At 41.9% G+C, this 23944-nt stretch overlaps 1 protein-coding gene across 1 annotated transcript in view; it reads right to left on the bottom strand.

The window, feature by feature from the left end:
• The window catches only part of DDX46 (DEAD-box helicase 46), a gene marked incomplete in the record, with an annotated part of 2009097 nt that overhangs the window by 1777111 nt on the left and 208042 nt on the right, over positions 1–23944 (bottom strand).

A 23944-nucleotide genomic window follows, 5' to 3' on the forward strand; every position in this document is an offset into this window, starting at 1 on the left:
ACTACTCAGAAACAGCTCCTCGTGGTGCTGCAGAGTGGTGCTAGCAGCAGAGAACTGAGAAAAGCGACAACTTTCCTGATCTAAGTATTTTTTTTCTGTTTTTACCTGAGAGACCTTCTTTTTCTTACTTTGAACAAGTTTAAACTGCTTTATTACCTGTTTTTGCATTGTACATTATCTGCACTTAAATTACAGTTGGTCGAAAGTTTGTTTGTTAAATTTAACTGCTGAGGCTGCACACTAAAGTGCGCTAGCCTGTGTAATTGATTTATTGCTGTTTTCCTGCATTTCTGTGTACTTTTTAACCCAAAACAAAAAAAAACAAAAAACCCCAAAAAATCCTTGTTTTCCCGCCTTTTCTCGACTAGTTTAGACCAGTATACAGGCTTTGCTGTATTCTGGACTGTGGTGTAGTTCCTGTGTTGTCCATTGCCTTACTTGGATAGAAGGAAGTTTCTTTGCTCACCAGTGAGAGAGGGGAGCCTTGACCAGCCTATCTGTCCTGAAGAAGTGACCTCAGCACAAGGGCTTGTAGTAATTGGTCGTTTTGGACCATTTCCAGCTCTTTTGAAGTTCCCTGTTTAAAATCTGCCTCTGAGCATTTTTTCTGGCTATACTACTCAGAAACAGCTCCTCGTAATTCTGCAGAGTGGTGCTAGTAGCAGAGAACTGAGAAAAGTGACTACTTCCCTGATCTAAGTATTTTTTTTTTTGCTGTTTTTACCTGAGAGACCTTCTTTTTCTTACTTTGAACAAGTTTAAACTGCTTTATTACCTGTTTTTGCATTGTACATTACCTGCACTTAAGTTAAGTTGGTCGAAAGTTTGTTTGTTAAATTTAACTCTTGAGACTGCCCACTAAAGTGCGCTAGCCTGTGTAATTGATTTATTACTGTTTTCCTGCATTTATGTGTAGTTTTTAACCCAAAAAACAAAACAAAAAAAAATATATCCTTGTTTTCCCACCTTTTCTCGACTAGTTTAGACCAGTATACAGGCTTTGCTGTATTCTGGACTGTAGTGTAGTTCCTGTGTTGTCCATTGCCTTACTTGGATAGAAGGAAGTTTCTTTGCTCACCAGTGGGAGTGGGGAGCCTTGTGCAGCCTATCTGTCCCTGAAGGAGTGACCTCAGCAAAAGAGCTTGTAGTAATTGGTCGTTTTGGATCATTTTCAGCTCTTTTGAAGTTCCCTGTTTAAAATCCGCCTCTGAACGTTTTTTCTGGCTATACTACTCAGAAACAGCTCCTCGTGGTGCTGCAGAGTGGTGCTAGCAGCAGAGAACTGAGAAAAGTGACTAATTTCCTGATCTAAGTATTTTTTTGCTGTTTTTACCTGAGAGACCTTCTTTTTCTTACTTTGAACAAGTTTAAACTGCTTTATTACCTGTTTTTGCATTGTACATTATCTGCACTTAAATTACAGTTGGTCGAAAGTTTGTTTGTTAAATTTAACTGCTGAGGCTGCACACTAAAGTGCGCTAGCCTGTGTAATTGATTTATTGCTGTTTTCCTGCATTTTTGTGTACTTTTTAACCCAAAAACAAAAAAAAAAAAAAATCCTTGTTTTCCCGCCTTTTCTCGACTAGTTTAGACCAGTATACAGGCTTTGCTGTATTCTGGACTGTGGTGTAGTTCCTGTGTTGTCCATTGCCTTACTTAGATAGAAGGAAGTTTCTTTTCTCACCAGTGGGAGTGGGGAGCCTTGACCAGCCTATCTGTCCCTGAAGGAGTGACCTCAGCACAAGAGCTTGTAGTAATTGGTCGTTTTGGACCATTTCCAGCTCTTTTGAAGTTCCCTGTTTAAAATCCACCTCTGAGCATTTTTGCTGGCTATACTACTCAGAAACAGCTCCTCGTGGTCCTGCAGAGTGGTGCTAGCAGCAGAGAACTGAGAAAAGCGACTACTTTCCTGATCTAAGTATTTTTTTGCTGTTTTACCTGAGAGACCTTCTTTTTCTTACTTTGAACAAGTTTAAACTGCTTTATTATCTGTTTTTGCATTGTACATTATCTGCACTTAAGTTACAGTTGGTTGAAAGTTTGTTTGTTAAATTTAACTGTTGAGGCTGCCCACTAAAGTGCGCTAGCCTGTGTAATTGATTTGTTAAGTGGTATAGACTATTTGTAGGCTTCTGAGCCCCCAAGCCCTTCTGTGTTGGAGGGAAGCCTTCTAGCTTGTTTTTCTTTCTTATAACTAGCCAGTTTTCTAGTTTCAGCACTCAAATTTGTTTCTTTGATCTCAGCACTTGTTCAGGTAACAAAAAAAAAAAAAAAAAAAAAAAAAAAAAAAATTATCTGCTTTTACTGTACTTGTGTTTCTACCTACTTCATTTTACTTTTGCATCATCTTAAAAATACTCAATTGTATTTATTACTGCTTGGTGTAACTCATTCTAAGCCTTTTGGTTTAAACATTTGGGCTTTGGACCAGTTGTTTTGCACTGAGAGGGTTTGTGGTCTGCACTGTTGTGGCAGAACAGGTAGCTTACATCCTTCTAGGTTGGGAACTGCTGATTGAGGGCTCAGTGTCTGTTATTCTAAAAGTGTATTAATTCTGGTTTAAGCACTTGGGCTTTCAGGCCAGTTATTTTACATTAAGAGGGTTTGTGGTCTGCACTCTTGTGGGAGGAGAGGCTGGACTCTGCCCTTCTGAGCTGGGAATTTCTGGTTAAAGGCTTATAGTGCATGCATATCTGAACTGCTTCTTACCGAAGTTGGTGCGCCTTGTTTGCTGTGGCATAGACTGGATTCGGGCCTGCTGGATCTAGCTTTGTTTGTGTAACTTGGGCACTAATCCAGACATTCTCTAAAGTATTCAATTGTATTTATTACTGCTTGGTTGTAACTTGATTAAAGTGTAGCTATCATTCTAAGTCTTTTGGATTAAGCACTTGGGCTTCAGACCAGTTGTTTTACATTAGGAAGGTTTGTGGCAAGCACTGTGGTGGCAGGACAGGTAGCTTTCATCCTTCTAAGTTGGGAACTGCTGATTGAGAGCCCAGTGTCCAAGGGTATTAGTTCTGGTTTAGGCACTTGGGCTTCAGGCCAGTTATTTTACATTAAGAAGGTTCGTGGTCTGCACTCTTGTGGGAGAAGAGGCTGGACTCTGCCCTGCTGAGCTGGGAATTTCTGGTTAAAGGTTTATAGTGCCTGAATATTTGAACTGTATCTTACTGAAATTGGTACACCTTGTTTGCTCTAGCATAGACTAGATCCAGGCCTGCTGAATCTAGCTTTGTTTATATGCTTGTTGTTTGTTTGCTTGTTATTTCCCTGGAAGCTAATTCCACCTAATACGCAGCTTCTCAGCGCTTCTGTGGATCACTAGTGATATCTGCATTGCTTACTGTACTAGTTCCTTGTTTCACTTGAAAGAAAGTTACTGTTTGTAGTTTTTGCATTTAGTTACTTGTAACACATTGCACTCAAGTTACCTGGCACTTGCTCACTAAAGCAATTATATAAGTCAGCACTAAAAATTAAAAGCACTACACCCTCACTCCCCACTGGCCCTTGTTTTCAATTATTAAGGAATTCCCAATATTATTCTAGCATGTCCAAAGATCAGTTGTCAATCTCCTCTCCGGTCCAGCTGGTGAATCTGGGAATCTTGAGGCAATGTTATAACTGCCTCATGTACACAGACAACCCTCTCCTCCTCCCACATAACACAAATACTTGTGAGAGATGCAGCTATTTAGCCAAACTGGAGGCTGAGCTCTCTCATCTCAGGACTGGCAAGACCAGACAGGAGGAGAAGGCAACTACACACACCACAAACCCAGCCTCACATAATGCTACCACACCACTGAATCAAACACATAAACACACAAAGACATACTCGGAGGCTCTGAGTAAAAATTTACCTAAACAGCAGAGGCCTCCAAAGCAGACACCCAAACAACTGCTACCTCAAGACACCCCACAAGCAACACATAAACCACAAAAGCAGTGTGCAAAGCAGTCACAGCCCTTCAGGCCAAATACAACACCAAACATACTTGTCATAGGTGACTCCATAGTCAGACACACTGACGTCCCACTCACCAGGCTGAACAAGGAGAGGGTCACAGTAAGCTGCCTATCGGGCGCTAGAATCCGCCACATAACACAAACACTCTGGTCACTCCACGGCAAGTACAAATATGACACAGTCATTGTCCATGCTGGTGTGAACGACCTGAGACGTACCTCCCTGGACTACATGAAAAGAGACATAGAGGAGCTCTCTGATTATGTAGCCCAGGCAGGTATGACCCTGACCCTGAGCAGTATCCTTCCTTCACCAAGAATGATGCCACAATATAGAGACAAGATGATCAGCTTTAACAATTGGCTTAATGTCTGGTGTCATTCTAAGGGATCCAGTGTCTGTCTGCCTGGGATGACATGCTTGACAAGCCACGCTGCTTCGCAAGGGATGGCTTGCACCTGTCACCCTGGGATTCCAGATATTGGCTAAGGCTCTTGCCACCCCCATAGTGCCTTTTTAGGCAAGGCTCAAATTCTAAACCTACCACCCTAGAAAACAAAATGGGAAGAAACTGAGGGTAATGCTTCTCAATGCCAGAAGTCTAAATCTCAAAATGCACACTCGAGGCCCTTCTCAGTATGGAGAACATCGATGTCTGTGCTGTAACTGAAACCTGGTTCAAGGCTCCTGAGAGCACCCCGGCACTATTAGGTTTTACCTCATATCATGCGTTCCGCCCCAAAACCCGGACCACACCACAAAAGGAGGGGTGTATCCATATTCATAAAGGATACCCACACCTCCAGGTTGGTGGCAATGCACAAAGCTTGAAACCATCCAGGTGCAACTAACCATAGGCAAAACTGCTCTACAAATTGTAGCATGCTACAGGCCACCCTCTCAAACTCAGGAACCCCACACAGCCTTTCTGAAGACACTGGAGGGTATAAATGTATCTTCAAACACCATCATATTGGGTGACTTCAACTACCCGAATATAGACTGGGAACATTACTCAAGCCCTAACTTTCTAGCCCAACGGTTCCTGAAGTTCATAAATTCAAATGCCATGGAACAGCTAGTCACTGTTCCCACGAGAGGAGAAAATATACTAGATCTCATTATCACAAACATGGGGACAAAATGCTCCACACCGGAAGTATATCCCTCATTGGTGAGATCTGATCATAAACTAATCTCAATGGAAATCCACATCCCGCCCCCACCCCAAACAAAAAAGACCACAGTGAAGAACTTCTCTAAAGCAAACTTCACACTACTCAAGACTGGTGTGGTATCCTTTGAGGCCCCTAAGCCAGTGGAAACCACAACCAAAGCTGCGGAAGCCCTTACAAATGCCTTCTATGAACACCTCCAGGACTGCATGGATCAGGCAATCCCAAATAAAACCAAGACTCTTTCCACAAAGGGCAAACGTCCAGTCTGGTGGACCCCAGCCATTAACAAACTTTACAATAAGAGGAGAAAGCTATTACATGATAGAACAAAAACTTGAAAGGAGGATGCAAAAGAAACTTGTAAGCCAAACAAAGCACCCTGAACCACTGCTAGATAAGGCACACTGTATTTAATAAGCCGAACAGTTCACTGAATGTACACAAACGCTGAAAATGATCACCATACGTTTTCGTCCACAACTTCATCAGATAATGCAAGTTCATTCAATTAAACACTTATATACTCACACCTACATTTGAATCAACCAATAAAAATGCTCAAAATATTCATAATGAATAAATACATTTAAAAACATTAAAAATTGCATATAAAGCTCTATAATACAAAGGAAACCACATTAAATGTTAATTTGGTAACATGTAACTAACATAACCTAATATTAAATATGTTAAAATGTGTTTAAAACCTTAAAAATATGTAAATGAATTCACATATATACACACAAAATACAAGAATGTAAAAACACATTGTAATAATGCCCTCTACTGGCCATCCATGTTATTGCACACACGTCTCATAGTTTAGCAGACCTCATTTTTAATACAGGGGTGAGTGAGATCATATCATTTAAACCAGGGGTCTTACTGGCCTCCAATACAATTTGCCAGTATAATTCCCTGTATTCCACTAAGGTCTCCCACATACCACCCCTGGGGTCCTTTGGTACAACCTCTAATATAAAAAATTGGAATTCTGCTTCCAAACATGTTTTTGTGTGCTTATACAAAGAATTTGTTTCACTTTTAGTACGAATATCATAAATGTGCTCATAAATTCTTTGTTTTATCTTTCTTTCACTCTTACCCACATAAAAGGCATCACATTTTTTACATAAACCTAGATAAATAATTCCTTTTGAATTACAATTGGCAAAGGTTTTTAAAGTTAATATTTTATTGTTCCTGGCCCGCAAATTAAATGTATCTCCAGTAATCAGATAGGAACAATAACTGCATGCACCACATTTAAATACACCAGCCCTTTTATTACTGCCTGCTAGTGGAAAATTCCCTTTACTACATCTTTCAAAAATATCCTTCAGGCTGCTACCTCTTCTATAAATATGTTTTATGTCATTCTGAAAAATGTGATTTAAATCAGAAACTCTTGAAAAGTTGTTCCACTCTTTATTAAAAATTCTTCTTATTAATCCTGCTTGCCCATCATATGTAGTGATAAGACCCGATGTATAATCCTCTTTTGAACCATCTACTTTAGTATTTGTAACATATTGGGTTACACCATTTTCAACCTTACCCAATATAGGGGCAAACCTGTCACTTCTACCCTCCATAACTTCCTTAGAAACACTATCTATAAGTTCTTCAGGGTAACCTCTATTCAAGAACATTTTTTTCAAGTGTTTACATTCATCAGTGTACCACCCATCATCTGAGGTCATCCTACACACCGCACAAATTGCCCTTTTAGGACACTTCTTTTTTGGTGTGGAGGGTGTGAACTTGTATAGTGCAGGTATGAATTTGAGAACGTTTCTTTCCTAAAGATTCTAGATTTGAAACCTTGCTGTGTCTTGACAATATTAACATCGAGATATTTTAGTTCCTCTGTTGTGAATTTATGGGTGAATTTCAAAAATTCAGTGGTACCATTTGGATATTCAACAAAATTTACAAATTCATCTTCGGTACCCGCCCATAAAAAACACAGGTCATCAAGAAATCTACTATATAACTTCCACTTATTGTTGTATTCTGAATTCAAGACAAACTTGTTCTCCCAAAATGCCATTATAATGTTGGCATATGTGGGAGCACAATGTGCCCCCATAGCCACACCTTTAATTTGTCTGAAATACTCGCCTTGAAAAAAGATAAAATTATTCTTTAGGACAATATCCATTAGTAATAACACCGTTCTAAATTCATTCTGTTTTAAAAGTTTGGAATCCACTAACATTTCCTCAAACCATCCTAAACCTGTGTCATGGGGTATACTTGTGAATAAATCAATCACATCCAAGGTACCAAAACCCTTGGTTTCACTGACAAGTGATTCATTTAATTTTCTTAATAAATGCCAGGAATCCCTTAAAATAACAGAATTGTCACTAACAAGCTTTTTTACTTTCTGGTCTATGTACTTTGCCAGAGGTGCAGTGACCGAACCTTCGGCTGAAACTATTACTCTCAAAGGCGGGTCATTTTCATCCTTATGAACCTTTGGTATCCCAAATATAGAGGGTATTCTCGGCTTTTCTACATGCAAATATCTAAATGTACTCATGTCAATGTCCCCATCTAATAATAAATCATTTAAAATGACATAAATTCTCTTATAGGTTCATAGGTTCATACTAGGCTATCTGCCCGAGGGCATTTACAAGCCTAGCCCATAGTTTTGTGGCTTACGCCACCCCTTTAGTATGGGGAACTATACCCATTATTTTGCTGTGCCTCTGTCGAGCAGTGACACTGAGGTAATCCCTGGGGTATATCTGCGATCTCCCATCCATTGGTCAAGATTTCTCTTGAACAAGGCCAGCGAGGTGCTCTGCCTCACATATACCGGGATTTTGTTCCACAGCATAGGGAGTCTTTGGGTGATGAATCTATCCCTCCAGCACGCCCTATTAATAGCCGTGTCCAGGTTTAAGTCTCCGCCCTTGTGGCTCTGACGGATCTAGATTTTTGAGGTGAAGCATATTCATCAAATCTGGGTTTGACATGGCCTTGTATGTTAGGCAAAGGTCACCTCTGAGCAAGCGGTGCGACTGAATAGAGCTGGAGTTCTTTCAGTCGGGCAGCATAGGACAGATGTTTGAGACCCTTTATCCTTTTGGTGAGGAACTTTGTGGTCTCTCAAGCTGCTGCAAGTGTCGGGTCAGATACATTCGAATGGGGCATTGTACTCAATCATTGGTCTGATGAGTGATGAGTACAGGGAGACTATGACCTCCCTTGATCTAGATGAGAATCCCTTCATGATAAGGTGGGCAATGTAGAAGGTCTTCCTAACTACTTTGGCTACATGGGTGTCGAATGACAGACTACTATCAACCTGAGTCCCCAGGTCCCTGATAACTTCTTCTGTGCTCAGTGGATTGCCACCTATTTGGTAGCTAGGGGTAACCTTGTTTTTCCCGAAGGGTATGACTATGCATTTTTTGGCATTTAACTTTAGGCCATGGCTCTGGCACCAGTTATCCGTTTCTGTGAGACCCTTCTGAAGGATATCTGTGTCAGATGTGTTTTCTACTATGGCACCCAGTTTGCAGTCATCTGCAAACTTTGTCAGCCATAACCCTCCTGTGTTTGCTTGTACTTCAGAAAAGTAGATGCCAAACAAGAGTGGGCCCAGGACTGAGCCCTGTGGTACACCACTTGTGACAGGCCTTGAGTCTGACATGGCGCCAGCAACTCTGACCCTGTGGGTTCTGTCACTCAGCCAGTTTGCAACCCATCTTGTGATGTATGGGTTAACATTTAAGCTGATGAGTTTTTCAATGATACCCGAGTGGGGTATTGTATCGAAGGCCTTCGCCAGATCGTGGTAGGCTGTATGGACTGCCTTTCCCTCATCAATGGCTTTGGTGACTGTTTCGGAAAAGTCAACCAAGTTTAGAAGGCATGATCTGCCTTTGACAAAGCCAAACTGGGATGGATCCAAAGTCTGCAAAATTCCTATGTCTTTATTTATGAGGTCCATTATGATCCTCTCCATGGCTTTGCAGATAAGGCTTGTCAAGCTAATGGGCGGTAATTTCCAGGGTCGGTGGAGGCACCGCCTTTGTGAAGTGGGACCACAGTTGCAGTGCGCCACTGCCTGGGTACGTATCCAGAGGTAAGACTATGATTAAACAGCTGTCCTAGCTGTGGGTTTAATTCCTCGTTGTGTTCATGGAGCACACAGCCGGGGACACCATCAGGTCCCATGGATGCTGTGTTTTTGCTTTGGCGAGCAGTTTTCACTTGGGCGTTGGAGATGTTTGGGGGCTGCAATCGCTTGGTATAGATATCTCTCCTTTGGGGAGGGGAGAAGTTTGCACTGAACCTGTCAGCCAGTATGTTGGCAATGTCTGTAGGATCAGTAATCTTCACATCATTTTGAACTAGTTCTGAACATATCAGGGAGTTTCCTCCCAGGTTTCTAACATAGCTAAAGAAGGCCTTATGATTGTCTTTTGAGTCTTTAGCTATTTTTCTCTCAAAATTTGCTTTGGATGATTTTATGAGAGCTCTTAGTTTTTTACTTATAGTGATCAAGGATGTCTTACCTTTTAAGGATTTTGCTCTATCTTGTAGTAGCTTCCTCCTTTTGTTGTAGAGTTTGTTTATGGCTGGGGTCCACCAGACTGGACGCTTGCCTTTGGTACAAAGAGTTTTTGTTTTGCTTGGGATTGCCTTATCCATGCAGTCCTGCAGGTGCTGGTAGAAGGCTTTTGTAAGTGATTCAGCGGCTTGAATACTGTTTTCCACTGCCTCGGGGCCTTAAAGGAAACCACACTAGTCTTTAGAAGTGTGAAGTCGGCTTTGAGAAGTTCTTTACTGTGGTCTTTTTATTTCAGGTGGGGTGGGATGAGGACCTCCAGCGAGATTAGTTTGTGATCTGATCTCACCAGTGAGGGGTATACTTCCAGTGTTGAACATTGTGCTCCCATGTTCGTGATGATGAGATCAAGTATGTTTTCTCCTCTTGTGGGGATGGTGACTAGTTGTTCCATGGCATTTGAGTTTATGAATTCCAGGAACTTTTGGGCTAGGGTGTTTGGGCTTGAGTAGTGTACCCAGTCTATATTAGGGTAATTGAAGTCACCTAGTATGATGGTGTTTGGTGATACATTTATCCCCTCTAGTGTTTTCAGGAAGGCCATGTGAGGTTCCTGAGTTTGTGAGGGTGGCCTGTAACATACTACAATTTGCAGAGCAGTCTTGCCTATGGTTAATTGCACCTGAATGGTCTCTGATGCATCGTGCGTTGCCACCAGTCTTGAGGTGTGGGTGTCCTTGATGAATATGGATACCCCCCCTCCTTTCTTGGTATTGTCCAGATTTTGGGGCCGGAACGCATGATATGAGGTATAACCTGATAGTGCTGGGGTGCTCTCAGGAGCCTTGAACCAGGTTTCTGTCACAGCACAGACATCGATGTTCTCCATACTGAGAAGGGCCTCGAGTGCGTGCATTTTGAGATTTAGACTTCTGGCATTGAGAAGCATTACCCTTAGTTTTTTTCCTTTTTTGTTCTAGGGTGGTAGGTTTAGAATTTGAGCCTTGCCTAAAAAGGCACTATAGGGTGGCAAGAGCCTTTGCTAATATCCGAATCCCAGGGTGACAGGTGCAAGCCGTCCCTTGCAGCGTGGCTTGTCCAGCATGTCATCCCAGGCAGACAGACATTGGATCCCCTTTGAATGACACCAGAGTTTAAGCCAATTGTTAAAGCTGATCATCTTATCTCTGTATTGTGGCATCATTCTTGGTGAAGGTAGGATACTGCTCAAGGTCAGGGTCATACCTGCCTGGGCTACATAATCAGAGAGCTCCTCAATGTCTCTTTTCATGTAGTCCAAGGAGGTACGTCTCAGGTCGTTTACACCAGCGTGGACAATGACTGAGTCATTTTTGTACCTGCTTTTGAGAGACCTGAGTGCTTGCGTTATGTGGCGGATTCTAGCGCCCGAAAGGCAGCTTACTGTGACCTTCTCCTTACTCAGTCTGGTGAGCGGGACGTCAGTGTGTCTGACTATGGAGTCACCAATGACTAGTGTGTCTGGCATTGTGTTTGGCCTTAAGGGCTGTGACTGTTTGACACTCTGACTGTGAGGTCTATGTGTTGCAGGTGTTGTGTTCTGATGTGGTGGTTGTTTGGGTGTCTGCTTTGGTGGCCTCTGCTGTTTTGTAGATTTTTGATCAGAGCCTCCGAGTATGTCTTTGTGTGTTTATGTGTATGATTTGAGGTTGTGATGGTACTATGTGAGACTGGGTCTATAGTGTGTGTGGTAACCTTTTCCTCCTGACTGGTCTTGCCAGTCCTATGTTGAGAGAGCTCAGCCTCCAGTTTGGCCGTATAGTTGCATCTCTCGCATGTATTTGTGTTTTGTGGGAGGAGGAGAGGGTTGTCTGTGTACATGAGGCAATTGTAACATTGCCTCAATATTCCCAGGTTCACCAGCTGAGTAGGAGAGGACACTAGCAACTGATCCCTCGACATGCTAGAAGGACTAGACAAAAAAACTTTAAAAGAGATTCCGAGGGACGTGGGTGACCGAGAAATGGGGGTTTGCCTTTTTGGGGTGCTATCTATAAGAGTGCCGTATCAAGGTAATAAGTACTGTAGGATCAAGTGCTAGGTTAAACAGATAGAGAATAGTCTACTTGGAGTCAAGTAGAGATGATCTTTTTAGTTATAGGATACGCTGATTAGATCAGTAGTATAGTTTCAGGAAGGTAGTTTTAAGGGAAAATTAGAAGAGTGGACTTTAGGTAGCCCGAATAGTTTAAACCTGCTTAACCGGCGCTGCCCTAGTGTGCAACAGTAGCAACTCCGCGCTAATAGTAGCAACTCCGCTCTAAATCGTGCTAAATCGCGCTAATGCGCGCTAATGCGCGCTAAAGCGTGCTTTATAGCAGGGGGCTGGAAAAGACAGGAAATGACCCAAAATGGCCAATAAACTACACGTTACTGCCTTAAACCACTCCTCTGAGGACAAACAGGCAGCTCAGTACTCCCTACTTCCACTAGTGAGTAAAGAAACTACCCCTTGACCAAACAAGGAAAATGGAGAAACACAGGAACTAAGACAAAGCCCAGGGATCAGCAAAATCTGATCACTGGAACAAACTATTAGGAAAGTATGGAAAACAAGAGTATTTTTTTTTTTTCAAGTTTTTTTTCAGATAGGCAGAAAATACAATAAATGCTGTGTTTTTCGACTAAATGCTATCAAAAGCTAGTACACTTGAGTGTTTTAAGCAAAACTTAAACAAGCAAGTGCAATAAACAATTCAAGCTATTAAAAACAGTAAAAACAGGTAATAGCAGAATAAAACAGGCAGAAATAGCAATCGAAAGGCTTAAAAATCGAAAATGCAGAAAAAAATACTTAGAATCTGGAAAGTTTGTCTTTTCTGGTCTCTGCTGCTCTAGGAACTCTGCTGGACACCACGAGGAGCTGTGCTGAGTTCTCTATAGCCAGAAAAGCCCGCCAAAGCGTGCTTTATAGCAGGGGGCTGGAAAAGACAGGAAATGACCCAAAATGGCCAATAAACTACATGTTACTGCCTTAAACCACTCCTCTGAGGACAAACAGGCAGCTCAGTACTCCCTACTCCCACTAGTGAGTAAAGAAACTACCCCTTGACCAAACAAGGAAAATGGAGAAACACAGAAACTAAGACAAAGCCCAGGGATCAGCAAAATCTGATCACTGGAACAAACTATTAGGAAAGTATGGAAAACAAGAGTATTTTTTTTGTTTTCAAGTTTTTTTTTCAGATAGGCAGAAAATACAATAAATGCTGTGTTTTTCGACTAAATGCTATCAAAAGCTAGTACACTTGAGTGTTTTAAGCAAAACTTAAACAAGCAAGTGCAATAAACAATTCAAGCTATTTAAAACAGTAAAAACAGGTAATAGCAGAATAAAACAGGCAGAAATAGCAATCAAAAGGCTTAAAAAATCGAAAATGCAGAAAAAAATACTTAGAATCTGGAAAATTTGTCTTTTCTGGTCTCTGCTGCTCTAGGAACTCTGCTGGACACCACGAGGAGCTGTGCTGAGTTCTCTATAGCCAGAAAAGCCCGCCAAAGTGTGCTTTATAGCAGGGGGCTGGAAAGACAGGAAATGACCCAAAATGGCCAATAAACTACAAGTTACTGCCTTAAACCACTCCTCAGAGGACAAACAGGCAGCTCAGTACTCCCTACTCCCACTAGTGAGTAAAGAAACTACCCTTGACCAAACAAGGAAAATGGAGAAACACAGGAACCAAGACAAAGCCCAGGGATCAGCAAAATCTGATCACTGGAACAAACTATTAGGAAAGTATGGAAAACAAGAGTATTTTTTTTTTTTTTCAAGTTTTTTTCAGATAGGCAGAAAATACAATAAATGCTGTGTTTTTCGACTAAATGCTATCAAAAGCTAGTACACTTGAGTGTATTAGCCTGTTGTTTAACTTTTAAGCAAATCTTAAACAAGCAAGTGCAATAAACAATTCAAGCTATTTAAAACAGTAAAAACAGGTAATAGCAGAATAAAACAGGCTATATATAGGCAATATTTATTTCATTTAGAGATATTCTGGTGTATTTTGTAGTGTCGTTTAAAATATCAAACATTTTACTCTCATAGTTTATGAAGTCCATCAACACAACCCCCCCACCCTTATCGGGTTTCATAATTCTTATATTCTTATTTTCACTTTGTGACTTTAAAATCTCATGTTCAGAGTCAGTTAAATTAGACTGCACCTTGTGACAACTCAAAATTTTCCGTAACTCTTGTTCCAGTCCTAATTCAAAATTTCTGAGCTGGGGATGTGTTGGGGGATTAAAAGTGCTTTTACGTCGCAATTGTTCATTGTTAACATTAAAACCTTTTCCTTTAAAAAATAATTCAAGGTTTTTCTTCCTAATAAATAATTTAATATCATTTAATAATTTAAAAATATTTGTTCTTTCTTTAGGTATAAAACCAAACCCTTTTGTAAGTAATTCAAAATAATTAATATTTATTGTAACATCAGTGTAATTGTAAATGTTGAAATCATTGTAAGTATATTTAAAACCATCATTTACTATTACTCCCAGACTGGTCGTCTCCTTTCTTGAGCTCCCCAGTTTCTGGTTTTGTAGTTTTTTAAATTATAACTAACAGGTTCCCTGTGCATGAGCCTCTCAGACCGTCTTAGAGGTGGAAATGCAGTATCATAGTCATTATCCAAAGGTGGTTCATTGTCAGGCATATCATTATTAACTTTCCTATAGTAATTTCCTTCATAATTTCTACTATTTCTTACCCAGGATGACCTCAGATGATGGGTGGTACACTGATGAATGTAAACACTTGAAAAAAATGTTCTTGAATAGAGGTTACCCTGAAGAACTTATAGATAGTGTTTCTAAGGAAGTTATGGAGGGTAGAAGTGACAGGTTTGCCCCTATATTGGGTAAGGTTGAAAATGGTGTAACCCAATATGTTACAAATACTAAAGTAGATGGTTCAAAAGAGGATTATACATCGGGTCTTATCACTACATATGATGGGCAAGCAGGATTAATAAGAAGAATTTTTAATAAAGAGTGGAACAACTTTTCAAGAGTTTCTGATTTAAATCACATTTTTCAGAATGACATAAAACATATTTATAGAAGAGGTAGCAGCCTGAAGGATATTTTTGAAAGATGTAGTAAAGGGAATTTTCCACTAGCAGGCAGTAATAAAAGGGCTGGTGTATTTAAATGTGGTGCATGCAGTTATTGTTCCTATCTGATTACTGGAGATACATTTAATTTGCGGGCCAGGAACAATAAAATATTAACTTTAAAAACCTTTTCCAATTGTAATTCAAAAGGAATTATTTATCTAGGTTTATGTAAAAAATGTGATGCCTTTTATGTGGGTAAGAGTGAAAGAAAGATAAAACAAAGAATTTATGAGCACATTTATGATATTCGTACTAAAAGTGAAACAAATTCTTTGTATAAGCACACAAAAACATGTTTGGAAGCAGAATTCCAATTTTTTATATTAGAGGTTGTACCAAAGGACCCCAGGGGTAGTATGTGGGAGACCTTAGTGGAATACAGGGAATTATACTGGCAAATTGTATTGGAGGCCAGTAAGACCCCTGGTTTAAATGATATGATCTCACTCACCCCTATATTAAAAATGAGGTCTGCTAAACTATGAGACGTGTGTGCAATAACATGGATGGCCAGTAGAGGGCATTATTACAATGTGTTTTTACATTCTTGTATTTTGTGTGTATATATGTGAATTCATTTACATATTTTTAAGGTTTTAAACACATTTTAACATATTTAATATTAGGTTATGTTAGTTACATGTTACCAAATTAACATTTAATGTGGTTTCCTTTGTATTATAGAGCTTTATATGCATTTTTTAATGTTTTTAAATGTATTTATTCATTATGAATATTTTGAGCATTTTTATTGGTTGATTCAAATGTAGGTGTGAGTATATAAGTGATTAATTGAATGAACTTGCATTATCTGATGAAGTTGTGGACGAAAACGTATGGTGATCATTTTCAGCGTTTGTGTACATTCAGTGAACTGTTCGGCTTATTAAATACAGTGTGCCTTATCTAGCAGTGGTTCATGATAGAACAAAATCCATAAAAGGGAAGTCACCCCTGATCATTATTAGTAAAAAAATACGAGCACTCATAAAATCAACTAAGGCCAATTTTGAGAGAAAAATTGCCATGGATTCAAAGGACAATCATAAGGCCTTTTTCAGCTATGTTAGGAACCTGGGTGGAAACTCCCAGATATGCTCAGAATTAGTCCAAAATGATACAAAAATCACTGAACCCACAGACATTGCCAACATACTGGCAGACAGGTTCAGTGCAAACTTCACCCCTCTCCCCTAAAGGAGAGATAACTATCCCAGCAGAGTGTAGCCTCCCAGACATCTCAAATGCGCAGGTGAAAGCTGCTCTCTCTAAAGCTAAAAACACAGCATCAATGGGACCGGATGGTGTCCCCAGCTGTGTGCTACACAAGCTAAATGAGGAATTAAACCCGCACATAAGGCAGCTGTTTAATCTCAGCCTTACCACAGGATACGTGCCCAAGGAGTGGCGTACGGCAACTGTGGTCCCACTCCATAAAGGCGGTGCCTCTACGGACCCTGGTAATTACCGCCCCATAAGATTAACAAGTCTAGTCTGCAAAGCTATGGAGAGGATCATCATGGAGCTCATAAACAAAGATATAGGGGACTTGCAGACATTGGACCCGACCCAGTTTGGCTTCGTCAAGGGCAGATCATGCCTTTTGAACTTGGTCGACTTCTTCGAAACAGTTACCAAGGCCATTGATGAGGGAAAGGCAGTCCATACAGCCTACCTTGACCTTGCAAAGGCCTTCGACACAATACCCCACTCGGGTATTGTAGAAAAACTTACCAGCTTAAATGTAAACCCATATGTCACAAGATGGGTTGCAAACTGGCTTAAGGACAGAACCCACAGGGTTAGAGTTGCTGGCGCTATGTCAGACTCCAAGCCGGTCACAAGTGGTGTCCCACAGGGCTCGGTCCTTGGCCCCCTATTGTTCGCGATCTACTTCTCAGAAGTACAGGCCAACATGGGAGGACTTTGGCTGACAAAGTTTGCAGACGACTGCAAACTGGGCGCCATAGTGGAAAGTGCATTGGACACGGATATCCTTCAGAAGGGACTCACGGAAACAGATAGCTGGTGCCAGAGCCATGGCCTGAAGTTAAACGCCACAAAAGCTATAGTCATACCCTTTCGGAAAAACAAGGTAACCCCAAGCTACCATATAGGTGGCAATCCACTAAGCACAGAAGAGGTTATCAGGGACCTGGGGACCTAGGTTGACAGTGGCCTTTCTTTTGACACTCACATTGCTAAAGTGGTTAGAAAGACCTTCTACATTGCCCACCTGATCATGAAGGGATTCACATCCAGATCTAGTGAGGTAATTGTTCCGCTGTACTCTTCACTTATCAGACCAATGATCGAGTACAATGCCCCATTCGGGATGTATCTCACCCGACATCTGCAGCAATTGGAGAGACCCCAAAAGTTCCTCACCAAAAGGATAAAGGGACTCCAAAATCTGTCATATGCTGCCAGATTGAAGAAACTCCAGCTCTATTCAGTTGCATACCGTCTGCTCAGAGGTGACATGTGCCTGACATACAAGGCCATGTCCAACCCGGAATTAATGGACATGCTCCACCTCAAAAAAATCCAAATCCACCAAAACCACTAGAGCAAGCGACTTAAACCTTAGCACGGATATAAATAGGATGTGCTGGAGGGATAGATTTATCACTCAGAGACTCCCTATGCTGTGGAATAAAATCCCGATCCATGTGAGGCAGAGCACCTCACTGGCTCTGTTCAAGAGAAATCTTGACCTGTGGATGGGAGATCGTAGGTTTATCCCGGGAATCATCTCTGTGTCACTGCTGGACAGAGGCACAACAAACTAATGGGCACAGTATTTTTTCATATAAGGGGTGGCGTAAGCCACAAAAATTTGGGCTAGGCTTATAAATGCCTTAGGGCAGATAGCCTAGTATAAACCTATGAACCTATGAACCTATTACTGTTTTCCTGCATTTCTGTGTAGTTTTTAACCCAAAAAACACCCCCCCCCCAAAAAAATATCCTTGTTTTCCCACCTTTTCTCGACTAGTTTAGACCAGTATACAGGCTTTGCTGTATTCTGGAGAGTGGTGTAGTTCCTGTGTTGTCCATTGCCTTACTTGGATAGAGGGACATTTCTTTGCTCATCAGTGGGAGTGGGGAGCCTTGAGCAGCCTATCTGTCCCTGAAGGAGTGACCTCAGCACAAGAGCTTGTAGTAATTGGTCGTTTTGGACCATTTCCAGCTCTTTTGAAGTTCCCTGTTTAAAATCTGCCTATGAGCGTTTTTTCTGGCTATACTACTCAGAAACAGCTTCTCGTGGTCCTGCAGAGTGCTGCTAGCAGCAGAGAACTGAGAAAAGCGACTACTTTCCTGATCTAAGTATTTTTTTTTGCTGTTTTTACCTGAGAGACCTTCTTTTTCTTACTTTGAACAAGTTTAAACTGCTTTATTACCTGTTTTTGCATTGTACATTATCTGCACTTAAATTACAGTTGGTCGAAAGTTTGTTTGTTAAATTTAACTGTTGAGGCTGCCCACTAAAGTGCGCTAGCCTGTGTAATTGATTTATTACTGTTTTCCTGCATTTCTGTGTAGTTTTTAACCCAAAAAACAAAAAAACCCCCCAAAAAATATCCTTGTTTTCCCACCTTTTCTCGACTAGTTTAGACCAGTATACAGGCTTTGCTGTATTCTGGACTGTGGTGTAGTTCCTGTGTTGTCCATTGCCTTACTTGGATAGAGGGAAGTTTCTTTGCTCATCAGTGGGAGTGGGGAGCCTTGAGCAGCCTATCTGTCCCTGAAGAAGTGACCTCAGCACAAGAGCTTGTAGTAATTGGTCATTTTGGACCATTTCCAGCTCTTTTGAAGTTCCCTGTTTAAAATCCGCGTTTGCGCGGATTTGCGTGATTGTGCGCATAACGCAGCGCCGGTTAAACAGGCTTAAACTATTTCTGGCTCCGCCAAGTCTGCACTTCAGTCTTCCATTAAGAAAGCTCTACTTTCAACAAAATCAGTCTATTCGCTATATTATAAGCCTAGCACTTGCTCCTAAGACCTTTCTTTCAAGTGAAGCACCCTTAAACTAACGTAAGCACTACATCCACCTTCAACCCGTGTTAATACCCACTTCCCTTCAAAGTCCTCTCTGACCCAGTTTCACATCACTCCCTTATACTATTCTGGCATGTCGAGTGGTATATTACTGACGTCCTCTCCAGTTCAGCTGGTTAATCTGGGAATCCTGAGACAATGTTACAACTGTCTCATGTACACAGACAACCCTCTCCTCCTCCCAACAAACACAAACACATGTGAGAGATGCAACTATATAGCCAAACTGGAGGCTGAACTCTCTCAACACAGGACTAGCAAGACCAGACATGAGGAGAAGGTAACCACACACACAACAAACCCAGTCTCACATAAACCAACCACAACTGCAAACCAAACACACAAAAACACAAAGACATACTCGGAGGCTCTAATAAAAAAATTACCAAAACAACAGAGGCTCCCAAAGCAGACACCCAAGAAAGCACCACCTCAAAACACTGCACATGCAACACATAGTACACAAAGTCAGTGTGCCAAACATTCACAGCTCTTAAGGCAAAACACCATGCCTGATACACTAGTAATAGGTGACTCTATAGTCAGACACACTGACGTTCCCCTTACCAGGTTGAACAAACAGAGGGTAATGGTGAGCTGCCTGTCAGGTGCTAGGATCCGCCACATAACACAAGCACTCAGGTCACTCCAAAGCAAGTACAAATATGACTCCATCATTGTCCATGCTGGCTTGACTGACCTGAGATGTACCTCCTTGGACTACATGAAAAGAGACATAGAGGAGCTCTCTGATTATGTAGCTCAGGCTGGTATGACCCTGACCCTGAGCAGCATCTTGCCCTCACCAAGAATGATGCCACAATACAAAGACAAGATAATCAGCTTTAATAATTGTCTCAGTTACTTGTGTCATTCTAGGGGGATCCAATGTCTGTCTGCTTGGGATGACATGCTGGACAAGCCACGCTGCTTCACAAGGGACGGCTTGCACCTGTCACCACTGGGCTTCCGGATATTGGCTAAGGCTCTTGCGACCCCCATAGTGCCTTTTTTAGGCAAGGCTCAAAAGACAAATCCACCACTTTAGAAAACAAAAAAGGAAAAAAACTAAGGGTAATGCTGCTCAACGCCAGAAGTCTAAATCTCAAGATGCAGGCTCTCGAAGCACTCCTCAGTATGGAGAGCATCGACGTCTGTGCAGTAACTGAAACCTGGTTCAAGGCTCCTGAGAGCACCCCAGCCCTACCAGGTTATACCTCGTATCATGCATTTCGGCCCCAAAACTTGGGCCGAACCACAAAAGGAGGGGGAGTGTCCATATTCATTAAAGACACCCACACCTCCAGGTTAGTGGCAACGCACGAAGCATCGGAGACCATCCATGTGCAACTAACCATAGGCAAAACTGCTATACAACTTGTAGCATGCTACAGACCACCCTCTCAATCTCAGGAACTCCATTCAGCCTTCCTGAAGATACTGGAGGATATGAATGTCTCACCAAATACCATCATATTGGGAGACTTCAACTACCCAGACATAGACTGGGTGCATTATTCAAGCCCCAAAACCCTAGCCCAAATATTCCTGGAATTCATCAACTCAAATGCAATGGAACAACTAGTCACCTCCCCCACAAGGGGAAATAATATACTTGACCTGATCATCACAAACATGGGGACAAAATGCTCAACACTGGAAGCATACCCCTCACTAGTGAGATCAGACCACAAACTAATAACCCTAGATATTCATATCCCACCTCCACCCCCAGCACAAAAGACCACAGTGAGAAACTTCTCAAAAGCCGACTTTACACTCCTTAGGACTGAAATGGTATCCTTCAAGTCCCCTGGGCCAGTGGAAACCACATCCCACACTGCTGAATCCTTCACAAATGCTTTCTATGGACATCTCCAAGAATGCATGGATCATGCAATCCCAAATAAAACCAAGACCCTTTCCACCAAAGGCAGGCGTCCTATCTGGTGGACCCCAGCCATAAACAAACTTTATAACAAGAGAAGGAAGCTACTGCAAGACAGAGCAAAATCCCATACAGGGAAGGCATTTCTGATCAGCACTAGCAAAAAACTACGTTCGCTCATAAAATCATCAAAGGCCAACTTTGAGAGAAAAATCACTAAGGACACTAAAGATAACCACAAGGCCTTCTTCAGTTATGTTAGAAACCTGGGCGGAAACCCTCAGATATGCTCAGAGTTAGTTCATAATGGCAAGACATACACTGTACCTACAGATATTGCCAACATACTGGCAGACAGGTTCAGTGCAAATTTCTCCCCTCCCTCTCCCCCAAAAGATGAAATATTTATCCCAGCTGAATGCAACCTCCCTGACATCTCAGATGTCCAGGTGAGAGCTGCTCTCAGCAAAGCTAAAAATACAGCACCCATGGGACCAGATGGTGTCCCAGGTTGCGTGCTACGTGAACTCCTAGAGGAGCTAAACCCGCACATAAGAATGCTGTTTAATCTTAGCCTTACTACAAGATATGTCCCTGAACACTGGCGTACAGCAACAGTGGTCCCACTCCACAAAGGAGGCACCTCTTCAGACCCTGGAAACTACCGCCTCATAAGCTTGACCAGCCTGGTCTGCAAAGCTATGGAAAGGATCATTATGGAACTCATAAACAAAGACATCGGGGACCTACAGACAATTGACTCTACCCAGTTCGGCTTTGTAAAAGGCAGATCCTGCCTTTTAAACCTGGTGGACTTTTTTGAAACAGTCACTAGAGCCATAGATGAAGGCAAAGCAGTTCATACAGCCTGCCTGGATCTGGCAAAAGCCTTCGACACAATACCCCACTCAGGCATCATAGACAAGCTCAACAGCTTAAATGTAAACCCGCATGTCACAAGATGGGTTGCAAAATGGCTAAAGGACAGAACCCACAAAGTCAGAATAGCTGGAGCTATGTCAGATTCTAAGCCAGTCACAAGTGGAGTCCCACAGGGCTCTGTCTTGTGACCCCTCTTGTTTGGCATTTATTTCTCAGACGTGCAGGCAAACATAGGGGTTTTGTGGCTGACAAAGTTTGCAGATGACTGCAAACTAGGCGCCATAGCCGATACACCAGCTGACACATGCATCCTTCAGAAGGGCCTTACAGAAACAGACGACTGGTGCCAGAGTCATGGCCTTAAACTAAATGCCAAAAAATGTATAGTCATCCCGTTTGGGAAAAACAAAGTACCCACAAATTACCACATAGGTGGTAATCTATTAAGTACGGAAAAAGTAATCAGGGACCTGGGGACCCAAGTTGACAGTGACCTCTCATTTGACACCCACGTCGCCAAAGTGGTTAGAAAGACCTTCTACCTTGCCCACCTTATCATGAAGGGATTCACATCCAGATCAAAGGATGTCATTGTACCCCTATATTCCTCCCTTATCAGGCCTATGATTGAGTACAATGCCCCATTTGGTATGTACCTCACCCGGCACCTGCAGCAGCTGGAGAGACCGCAAAAGTACCTTACCAAGAGGATCAAGTGTCTCCAACATATGTCATATGCTGCCAGACTAAAGAAGCTCCATCTCTATTCAGTAGCATACCGCCTGCTCAGAGGTGATCTGTGCCTGACGTACAAGGCCATGTCCAATCCGGAATTAATGGACATGCTCCACCTCAAAAAATCCAAATCCATCAGAGCCACGAGAGATAAAGATCTAAACCTCAGCACAAATATGAATAGGACATGCTGGAGGGACAGATTCATAACCCAGAGGCTTTCCGCACTCTGGAACAGGATCCCAGTCCATGTTAGGCAGAGCCCCTCACTGACTCTCTTCAAGAGAAATCTTGACGAGTGGATGGGTAATCGTAGGTTTACCCCAGGGTCATCTCTGTGTCATTACTAGACAGAGGCACAGTAAACTAAATTTAATTTGTACATGGGGTGGTGAAAGCCACATACACTATGGCTAGGCTTATAAATGCCCTAGGGCAGATAGCCTAGTACTATACTATGAAACTATGAAACTATAAAAGGTTGTGTTACTATGTATTTTCTGAAGAATATAAAGTCTGAAATTCAAATGCCTGTCAATTTTACTTCTGACGGAACAAAAACAATTTTCAGCAGAGGCCCAGGTAGAAATACTGCCGACACATGTCTTTGTAAGATGGCAGGACACCAGAACAAATCCACACAAACAGAGGGATGAGATGCAGACTCCACACAAAAGGCACCCCAGCCAAGAATCAAACCAGAAAAACCTATAGCTGGGAGGCAACAATGCTACCACTGCACCATCAAATATGTAAGGAATTAAACATTCAGAAACCTGAAGTCTGAAATTCAAACGCCTGTCAATTTTATTTAACATTTGTTAATCAGGAAAGTCTGACTTGGAACAAACAAACAATTTTTAGCAGAGGCCCGGGAAGAAATAATGCAGACATGTCTTTGTAACATGGGAGGACACAAAAGCAAACCCACACAAACACAGGGAGAAGATGCAGACCCCACACAGAAGGCATCCCAGTCAAGAATCAAACCTGAGAACCTGCAGCTGGGAGGCAACAATGCTACCACTACACCATCAAATATCAAGCATTGCAACATTTAGAAACCACAGATATTATGAGGAACAGATCAGATCAAATATGAGGTAAAAATCTGCAATTTTTTTTTTACAAATGGTGGAGGGTAGGGAATTCAGGTCCTTAACACCTACCATACAAGGCACAGGGTTCAAGCCTGAGTATCTCTACCCACCACCATTTGTTCTCTCTAGCCACCAGTATATAGTAACAGGGGCATTTCACACACACACCCATTGTTCAGCAGTATAAAAGCCCAAACTCCAGCCAGCTTTATAAAGCCTTCACCTACCAGCAACCAAACAAACACCTACCTGGTTTCATGAAGTCATCCAAATCCAGCGAACAAAGCTAGCCCACAATCTGAACACCTACCTGAAGCCTTTGTCAGGCAGTAGTCCACGAAGCCTGTGCACTGAAAGTCCTGCAAGAGCAGCTCAGTTCTCCTCATTGGTTCTGACTGCGGCTGAAGCCAGCTTTCATAAAGCCTTTTCACGCTCA

The sequence above is a fragment of the Protopterus annectens genome, chromosome 4.part0, assembly GCF_019279795.1.
Source record: "Protopterus annectens isolate FY-2018-M chromosome 4.part0, PAN1.0, whole genome shotgun sequence".
Taxonomy (NCBI): Eukaryota; Metazoa; Chordata; order Ceratodontiformes; family Protopteridae; genus Protopterus; species Protopterus annectens.